Genomic DNA, 11179 nt, shown 5'->3' with positions numbered 1-11179 from the left:
GAATTGGTCTCAAGGAGGATTTTTAGAAGTGCTCACAAAAAAACTTTAAAAGGCCAATAAGAGATGAGTAGAAGAAAAAATGAGAAAAGAAATGAGATATATGGAAGAAAGAGTCAACAACTTAGAAAAGAAAGGGAATTCCTCCAAAAATATAATTGGCCAAAAGCAAAAAAAAAAAAAAAAAAAATCCACTGAGGAAAATAATACCTTCAATAGTAAAGTTCACCAAATGAAAAGAGATAAAAGAACTAACTGAAGCAAACCACACATTAAAAGCTAGAATGGGGCAAATGGAAGATAATGACTTCTGAGATAGCAAGAATAAGTGAAACAAACTAAAAAGAATGAAAAAAAATGGAAGGAAATGTGAAATTCCTTGTTGGAAAAATCTCTGACCTGGAAAATAAATCCTGAACAGATAATTTAAAAATTATTGGTGTACCTGAATGCTATGACCAAAAATCAGCCTTGGATAGCATTCTACAAGAAGTCATTAAGGAAAACTGCCCCAATTTTCTAGAAAGAGAGAGGGAAATACTCATTGAAAGAATAAATCAATCACCTTTGGAAAGAGATCCCACCAAGAAAACCCCAAAAGACATTGTTGCGAAATGCCAAAACTCAAATCTCAAGGAAAAAACACTGCAAGCTGCCAGACAAAAACAATTCAAATATCAAAGAGCAATAGTCAGGATTACCCAAGATCTGTCAGCTTCTACAACAAAGGATTTGAAAGCCAGGAATAACATGTTTTGGAAGACAAAGGACCTGACATTACAACCAAAAATTATCACTCAGCAAGACTCAGAATTATCTTTCAGAGGACACGATGGATTTTCAATGAAGTAAGAGACTTTCAGTCATTTCTATTGGGGAAAAAAGAAAACAGAACTAAAGTGAAAATTTAATTCACAAGCATAATACTCAAGAGAATAAAAAGTTAAAGAAGGGAAAATATATATTATTTAAAGATTAAACTGTTTATATCCCTAGATGGGAAAATATCTACAACTCTTGAGAACTGTTTCTGTTACTAGGGCAAATACTGGGGGCTATCCTATGGATGAAGAGTGTGGTTGTGCATGGACTTTGTAGTGATTATATCAAAGAAAAAGACATTAAAGGTTGGAAAAAGGTTTATAGTGGGGAAAACGGAAAGGGGATCTATAATGGAACAAATTAGATCACATGAAAAGGGACAAAAGACTTATTATAATTGAGCACTGTCTGTACCTTGATCTCAGATGTTTTGGAGCAAAGGAAGAATAACTAAATCATTCAGTTGAGTAAAGAAATTTATCTAACCTTATAAATAAATAGGAGGAGAAAGAGGAAAGAAAATGGAGGGGCTGGATAGAAGGGAGGGCAGAAACATTAGGGAAAAAAAGATAAGAGAAGGGGGGAGGGTTATAAAATAAGATAGTGGGCAAGGTGGTTAAAAAAACACTACTAAAGGAAGCAGGAGAGGTCATAGGAGAAAAGGTAGTGGGTGAGGTGAATAAAAAGAAACAAAAACACTTATTAAGGACAGGGTGGAAAGAGAGAACAAAATATATACAGGGGATAAAATGAGATAGAAAGAAATACAGAGCTCGTAATCATAACTGTAAATGTGAATGGAACAAACTCTCCCATAAAACTAGCAAAGTGAATTAAAAAAAAAAAAAAAACAGAATCCTACAATATGTTCTTTACAAGAAACACACTTGACACAGAGTAAAGGTAAAAGGGTGGAACAAAATTTATTATGCTTCAGCTAAGGCAAAAAAAAAAAAAATCAGTGGCAGCAATTCTTATGTCAGATAAAGTAAAAAGTAAAACATTTAATTAAAAGATATAAGGAAAGAAAGTACATCTTGATAAAGGATACTGTAAATAATGAAGAAGTAATGATATTAAATGCACATGCATCAAGTAGAAGAGCAGGCAAATTCTTAGAGATTTTAAGCCAGTTACAGGAAAAAATAGACAGCAAAACTATATTAGTGGGAAATCTCAACCTTTCCCTCTCAGAATCAGACAAATCCAACCACTAAATATACAAGAATGAATCTAGGGAGTTAATAGAATCTTAGAAAACATAAATATGATAGACCTCAGGAGAAAATTGAATAGGGATGGAAAATAATACACAATTTTATTTTATTTTATTTATTTATTTTTTTATTATTATAACTTTTTATTGACAGAGCCCATGCCTGGGTAGTTTTTTTTTACAGCATTATCCCTTGCACTCACTTCTGTTCCAACTTCTCTCCTCCTTCCCTTCACCCCCTCCCCTAGATGGCAAGCAGTCCTATACAAGTTAAATATGTCACAGGAATAAACAATTTTCTTGGCATGCTTGGCACCTATACAAAAACTGACCATGTATTAAGTCATAAAAACCTTGCAACCAAATGCAGAAAGAGTAAATACTTCCTTTTCAGACAACAATGTAATAAAAATTATACTCAATAAAATGGCAGGGAAAGATGGACTAAAAACCAATTAGACATTAAATTATCCAATTCTGAGGAATGAATGGAACAAACAACAAATCATAGAAACAATAATTTCATCCCAAAGAATGACAATAGTGACACAACAAACAAAACCAATGGAATGCAATCAAAGCAGTGATCAAGAGAAATTTTATATCTCCAAATAGCTACATGAATAACATAGTAAAAGAAGAGATCAGTGAATTGGGCATGCAACTAAAAAAAGTAAAAAAAAAACAATTAAAAACACCCAAAATTAAATACCAAATGAGAAATTCTGAAACTCAAAAGAAAGATTAATAAAATTGAAACTAATAAAAGTATTGAACTAATTAATAAAACTAAAAACTGATTTTATGAAAAAACAACAACAAAATAGACAAACATTTGATTAATTTGATTAGAAAAAAGAAAGGAAAAAAATCACTAGCATCAAAAATGAAAAGGGTGAACTTAGCATCAATGAAAAAGAAATTAAAACAATAATTAGGAGCTATTTTGCAGCAAGTCTGACAATCTAACCAAAATGGATAAATATTTACAAAAATATAAATTGCCCAGGTTAACAGAAGAGGAAATAAATCATTTAAATAGTTCCATTTTTAGAAAAAGAAATTGAAGAAGCCATTACTGAATTCTGTAAGAAAAATCTCCAGGGCCAGATGGATTCACAAATGACTTCTACCAAACATTTAAAAAAAAAAACAATTAATTCCAGTACTATGTGAACTAATTGGAAAAATAAGCAAAGAGACACCCTGTCTAAATGTTTGTATGACACAAAAATGGTACTGATCCCTAAACGAGGAAGAGTCAAAACAGAAAGAAAATTACAGATCAATCTCTCTAATGATGACTGATGCAAAAATTTTAAATGAAACATTACCAAAGAGATAACAGCAACTTATCATTAGGAAAATACATTATGGGAGAGTGGGATTATACCAAGAATGCAGGGCTGGTTCAATGTGAGGAAAACTATTACCATAATCAACTATATCAATAACAAAACCAACAGATATGATAATCTAAAAAAATGCAGGAAAAAGCTTTTGACAAAATACAGTACCCATTCTATTAAAAACATGAGAGAGCAGAGCTTTTCTTAAAATAATAAGCAGTAGCTATTAAAAATGAATAGCAAGCATTATTTGTAATGGAGAGAATCTGAACTCATTTCCAATAAGGTAAGGGGTGAAACAAGAATGCCCATTTATCACCACTGTTATTCAACATTGTACTATAAATGATATATTAGCAATAAGAAAAGAAAAAGAAATTAAAGGAATTAGAATAGTCAATGAGAAAATAAAAATTTCACTCTTTGTAGAAGATATGATGATATATTTAAGAGAATCCTAGAAAATCATCCATAAACCTACTGGAAACAATTCATAGCTTTTGCAGAGTTACAGGATTTAAAATAAACCCACAAAAATCATCAGCATTTCTATATATTATCGACAAATCTCAGCAGTAAGAGATAGAAAGAGAAATTCCTTTTAAAATAATACAAGTCATTCCCCAATAGATAAATGGTCAACAGTTTTGAATAGAAAATTTTCAAATGACAACATTAAAATCAGCTAAAGACAGATTGTAATGGGCTGAGGCTTGAGTTGATGCACTGAGGTCCCAAGCACATGAGGCTAAATAGTAATTGGACCATACTCTATTAATATATAAGCTTGGAGAAAGAATGGCCCCCACCCACTCTTTGTGCAAGTCCTGATGTGTTGTACAGGAAATGACGATTTTGGTGGGTGGAGGCAGGGGAGTGGAAAAGGAAGGGGAGGAGAGACTTTTGGGATTGCCATTGCCACAGTTGGCTTGGCTCGCGTCTCTCTCTCTTAGCTGGCTTCCTGTCGCAACTGCCTATATTTGCTATCGCAATCTTTATTCACCTCTTCACTTCAATAAATATTGAAGATTTTCCCCTTAACCTGAATTCCTGACTCCGGCTGATTTTAAATACTCGGTCATTACAACAGATGAAAAAATGCTCTAAATTACTATTGATTAGTGAAATGTAAATGAAAATAACTCAGGTACCATGTCAAGATTGAGTACCTTCTCAGATTGGGTAACATATCAAGAAAAGATGATTAAATATTTAAGGCATTGTGGGAAAACTGGGGCACTAATGCATTGTTGATGGATTTGTGAAATGACCCAATTATTCTGGAGTGCAATTTGGAAATATTCTGAAAGAGTTATTAAACTGTGCATACCATTTGACCCAGCAGTGTTATTAGTGGGCCTGTATCTCAAAGAAATTAAAAAACAGGGAAAAGAACTCACACATGCAAAAATGTTTGTAGCACCTCTTTTTGTGGCAACAAAAAATTGGAAAAGGAGCTCATTAATTGGGGAATGCCAGAATAAGTGTATATGAAGATAATGTAAAATTGTTGTTCTATAAAAAATGATGAACAAACTGATTTTAGAAAGGGTTGGAAAGATTTACATGAACTGATGCTGAGTGAAATAAGCAGAACTAGGAATACATTGTACACAACAGCAAGAATGTGTCATGATCAACTGTGAAAGACTTTGTTCTTCTCAGTTGTTCAGTAATCCAAACAATCCCAATAAACATTTGACAGAAAATGCCATCTGAATCCAGAAAAAGACCTGTGGAGATTGAATGCAAAATCAACACATGCTGTGCTCACTTCTTTTTTTTTTTTTCTGTTTTTTTTTTTTTTTCTCTCCCATGGTTTTTCCCGTTTTTTCTGACTTTTCTCTTCTAACATGAATCATAAAACATTGTGTATTCCTCCCTCCCTCCCTACCGAGAAGAAACATATGAATTTATGCAAAACATTTCCATAAAAGTCTTGTGGAAGAAAACATAGATCTTAAATATCTTGAATACCTCCCACCCCCCCAAAAAAATTAGAAATAAATGAGTATTTAAAAAAAGCATGCTTTGATCTCTTTTCAAATACAATCAGTTTTTTTTATTAGCATCTTTCATCACAAAGTACCTCAGAATAATATTGAATTATTGTGTTGTTTGCTGATAGTAGCAAAGTCATTCATAGCTGATCATTCCATAATATTGCTATTACTTTGTACACAGTTCATTTCACTTTGCATTAACTCATGAAGGGCTTTCCAGGTTTTTCTGAGAATATCTTGCTCATTTCTCATGGAAAAAATAACATTCTGTCACAATCATATACCATAATTTATTCAGCCATTCTCCAACTGTTGGGCATTTCCCTAACCTTCATTTACCTGTCTTGAGAAAAGAGCTACTACTGTACACAGAGGTCCTTTTCTTTCTTTTTCGTTTTTTAAATCTATTTTGGGATACATGCCAAGGAGTGGTATGATTAAGTGAAAAGGTATGCATGATTTTATTGCCCTTTGGGCACAGTTCCAAATGGCTCTGCAGAATGATTGAATCAGTTCACAATTCCACCAACAATGCATCAGTGCCTCACTTTTCCCACATTCCCTCCAACATTGTCATCCTCCTTTTCTGACCTATTAGCTAATCTAATAGATATGAAGTAGTACTCCAGAAATATCTCACTTTGCATTTCTCCAATCATCAATATCATATACCATATGGCTATAAATAGTTTAAATTATTTGAAAACTTTATATTTTCTGATCATTCATCAATTGGGGATTACATCTTTTTTTTTTTTTTTTTTTTATCAATTTGAGTCAGTTCCCTAAATGTTTGAAAAATGAAGTCTTTATCAAAGAAACTTCCTTCAAAATTCTTGTCACAATTATTATTGTTAACTATATTTCCCCCCATTTATTTGATCATCTCTCTCCTTTCACTCTGTCCCTCCTTAAAAAATGACTTTTTCCTGACTATCTCCTCCCCCAATATGCCCTTTCTTTTATAACCCTCCTCTCTTCTTCTGTTTCCTTTTCCTGCTACTTTCTTGAAGGGTAAAATAGATTTCTATACTCTATTGAATGTGAATATTGTTTCCTTTTTGATTTTTGCTCATTTGTAAAAGTTGAGTTTTAGTCCTAGGGCACAAAGGAACAAGGGCCTCTCACTGCCTTTCTCCATTGGGGATAGAGGTTTTCCATTGCACTGGGTTGATGTTGTTGTGCCAGGATTCAGTAACTCACAGTTTTCCTTTGGCATAGGGATTACAGGTCTCATAGCTCATATGCTGAGCCACTGGTACTGTGGGCTAGGATCAAGGGGCCTCAGCTGCTCATCTGTGCCGTGTCTAAGAACATTCCACTAGATTCCTTGCATCGTGCCTGCTCTATGCTGTGTTTCTCTTTTACCTTAGTGAGACAGACCTTTCCTGAAGTCGTTCTAAGAAATCTTGATCTGGAAAATTGTTTCACTGTCTTTTTGTGGGTTCTGTCACTCTAGAATCCATTTGAGACTAGATTTGATGTTTCTGAGAGAAATTGGGAAGATTTCAAAAAAGTTCCTGGTTCCATATATAAAATTTATTTTCTCAGGGAATTCCTTAGGGAACTGAGGGGTTAAGTCATTATCAATAGCTATTTAGAATGGAGTCGAAAGTCTCTTATGATTCTGAGATTATGTGCTTCTGTGACATCATCATCATAATCATGATCATGATCATCATCATCACTACCATCAAGTATTCTAGTCCAAAGGATTTCATGTATATTGTTGAAAAAAAATAGTTAGAAAATAAAATTTAAAAATGAAAATAAATAAGAGGTTCAAATCAATATTTTTCAGAAATAATTGGATTTCAAAATGATATCAATATACATAGTATCTTTTGTTTGCTAATGACAATGTGATAGAAAAGGAAAATTCTTGCATTTGGAGTCAGAGGTTCTTATTCTGAAATCCAGATTTGTCACTAATAAGCATGACCTGCATAACCTTGGACAAGTGCCTTCCCTTCTCTATGCCTCAGTTTTTTGATCTATAAAATGAGGGATTTGGAATGGATGATGTCTAAGGTCTTTTTCAGTTTTAAATCTATGTTACTACATTATGAAGAAATAAGTACAAGTCTTCTGCTGATGCATTTGAATTACTTAAGAATAACTACCAGACCATAAAAAGAAGTCCTGAGATGAACTCTAAAGCTTATTTATTGGAAAAGCTTCTTAAAGAAAAATTTAAGGAGCTTAAAATTTTTAATCTTTAAAAATGGGTGCTTGAAAATTGACAATAGCTTTAAAACCCTTGTTAAAGCTGCCCAGCAAATTGGAACTAACTTGCTTTATTTTCAGTGCCATAGGAGATAAAACTCATGGACAGGAACTAAAATTGAAACAGGAAGGGCTGGATTTGTAAGGCAGGCTTAAGCTTTTTAACAAGAGCTATCAGGTTACAAAATTGGCAAACTGAAGAAGTAGCTAAAGCAGGTAATTTAATATCTGGACTTGTAATTTTATTTTTCCCCTTTTCCCTTTAACAGCAAAGAATACCAGAAGTAGACATTGTTTTTATATTGACTTTCTATAAAATTTGATTCATTTGACCAATTTTTTTTTGGATCTTCTTTTATATTCAAGATACAAGGTTAGGTTCTAAGGAACTGAATATTGAATAATATGTGGTCCCACAGCTACAATGAATTTACAGTCTTTTATAATTATAAATGACTCACAAGTGTTAGGAACTTTTTGGTTCACAAAGTCTTTTATATAAAATGTCATTTGTTTATTAAGGAAAAGTCCCAGGGATTTGTTTGACTTCCAAATAAACAATTCAAGTTCTCAACAAAACATTAATTAAAATTCTGCAGAATACCCTATTCTTCTTGATAAACACTAATTATTAATATTAGTGTCGTATTTAATCAGCATTTTAAGTAAAAACAATATTTTTTTAAGTTCCTACTGTGTGCCGATGACTATATTAGTCACTGAGAAAAAAAAAACAAAAACAAACAAAAGCACAAATGTTTAGATAATAAACATTTTTTATCCTTTAAAATTCTCAGTTGTCCCAATTTGGATAAGAAACTATTTTTGATAGTTCTGATTCTCAATACTTTGCTGTTCTGTAATTTTTCAATCCTGTTTGACTCTTTATGATCCCATTTGCAGTTTTCTTGGCAAAGATAGTGGAATAATTGGCCAGTTCCTTCATTTTACATATGAGGAAATTGAGGCAAATAAGGTTAAATGATTTTCCTAGGGGTCACACAACTATTAAGTATCTAAAAAAGATTTGAATCTGCCTCACTTTACCAGTTTGATAACTAATAGCAAATCATTTGATTCCTTATTTATGAAATGAAGAGTTTGGGCTCAGCTTCTAAGATAACTTCTAAGTCTATCTACAATTTCATTTACTATGCAAAATCAAAATGATACTCTTTATGTGTCTAATCAGCGATGATGACTGGAACATAATCATTAAATAACATTACCAATCATTTAATAGGGGAGTAGATATGCCTTTAGCTTGGTGGGTAAGATTTGTTTAAAGGAGAAAGGAAAACAATACTAATACTCATAAAAGTGATTAGGTTCTCAAAAGAATTTTACAATGCATGAAGTCACTGAAAAACCTTTGTTTTGTTTATTTTTTTTCCTGACACATAACTGGGGCTTTCTGGTTTGGGGACAGAACCTAAGTTATTTTCAACAACCACACTGAAATTTCATATACTATCTCATTCACTTGAGGCAATATTCTTCATTTAAACAGCTTATCCCTAGTGAATATTTACATGGTTTTCTTCCTACTCTTATGTAGCAGAATTAAAGTAAATTGTGTGCAAAAGGAATGCATTAGACCAATAGTCATGGGATCTGAATTTAGCCAAGAGCCCAAACTTTAGTAATAACCATCTTTGATATTGAGCAAATAGCATAACTTCTTTGAACATGTATGCTTAAAGATAAAATGATGAAGGAAAGAAGGAAGGGAAAAAAGGAAGGGAAGAAGGATGAAAGTAGGAAGGGAAGGAGAAGAAGTGAGTAAATGAGTATTTCTGTCAGATACTGTGCTAAGCACTTTATAAATCACATCTCATCTGCTCTTCATAACAACTATGAGAGTTATATGCTGTTATTATCACCATTTTACAGCTGAGGAAACTGAGTCAAACAGAGGTTAAATGACCTGCCCCAGGATTGCACAATTAGTCAGTATCTAGATTAGATTTGAATTCATGTCTTGTTGAATCCAGGTCCAGGACTCTATTTATTATATCACCTTCTTGATAATCTCATTGTCTCTTCCAATATGAAATGATCTCATTCTATTTTTTTTATACATATTATCTTGGCTCAAAGCTAGGAAAAGAATTTTACTTGCTAAATGGAGGGCTCATATTTTATATTGTATGTGGTCATTTTTGAACCTAGTTTAGATTTATTGCTTCAGCAACTGGATAGTAGCCATTGCTGGTGTATAAAAAAAATCTTAGAATAAGTATGTGATTAATACTAGTCAAAGTCACTATTTTTAGAAACTACAAAAATAGATTAAAATATTAACTATGAATCCAAGGCTATTGATTGATATCTTTTTATGAAATATTCATAAAACAAAACATAATGAAGGAAAAGCTAGGATAATAAGGAGGAGTGTTTTCATCCTTTAATAAACTTGGTGTTGCTACCCTAAAAATGAGCACCTTGCATTGACAGGCTTTTGACAGTAAATGCAAATTAATCGATTCTTTTCAGAAATGTAAAAAATAAATTATTTATTCAAAAATTATCACTGTGTTGATTTTTTTTTGTTTACTTTTAGCAAATTTTAATTGCCTTATTTTGTAAGCAATTAAACTGAGTTAGAAATGTCAGCATAAGAGAGGACTGAAAGGGAGTTTTTTTTTTTCCCATTAGATGAACAATTCTTTAGCAAGATTTAATGGATAGAAGAAATATATAGATCTTTAATGTCAAAGGGAATAGTGGTGTTTAATATAATTAATAAAAGTTAATATAATAAATATCTGCCATAATAATTAGAGACAGGTTGGAGAAACTACTATGGCTTTTTTGCAAAATATTAAAGTGGATTTATAGAGCTGAGCATCAAATAAAATAATTTAAGATCAAGGACTTTATTTTTTATGGTATCAGGAAAGGGTAAGTGAAGGGCATAAACATTTGGTAAGCATCTACTATGTGATAAATACTGTAATAAATATTTTATCATAAATATAAATTGTAATACATATAATAATAACAAATATAAATATTTTCTCATTTGATTATCACAGCAATCCTGAGAATTAGATGTTATTATTCTACTTTCAGTTAGGAAGGCTGAGGTAAATACAACTTGGGTGACTTGTCCAGGCTCAAATAGCTACTAAGTGTTGAAGGCCCAATTTCAACTCTAGTCTTTCTAAATCTGGACACATTCTATCTACTGAACCAATCTTCAGCTTGAATTTGGAATGCGTATTAGATATGTATTAGAAAATTTGTAGATAATGACTAAGAAAGGTAATATCACAGATTTTTAACCCAATTAGTAGATATATTTATTAGTGGAAAAAAGAACAAAAAGATCATCCAGTATTCTAAATTTTGTAATTTCTTATAGTTTTCTCTCACCTGAATGCCTTAGCTTATCATAAAGCATCTTCTCCCGCAAATTAAAAAGCATCTAATTTCAAATTATATCTCTTCAAAGACACTTAATTGATTGTTATTTATTTTTAAAGTCCTTGGAGGCCAGAAGGAGTTGGATTAATGGTCAAGTACAATACAACTAATCAATTAAATTACTTCTGAGGCATGCT

This window comes from Antechinus flavipes, chromosome 1, assembly GCF_016432865.1.
Source record: "Antechinus flavipes isolate AdamAnt ecotype Samford, QLD, Australia chromosome 1, AdamAnt_v2, whole genome shotgun sequence".
Classification (NCBI taxonomy): Eukaryota; Metazoa; Chordata; class Mammalia; order Dasyuromorphia; family Dasyuridae; genus Antechinus; species Antechinus flavipes.
Note: the sequence above shows the minus strand (reverse complement) of the source record.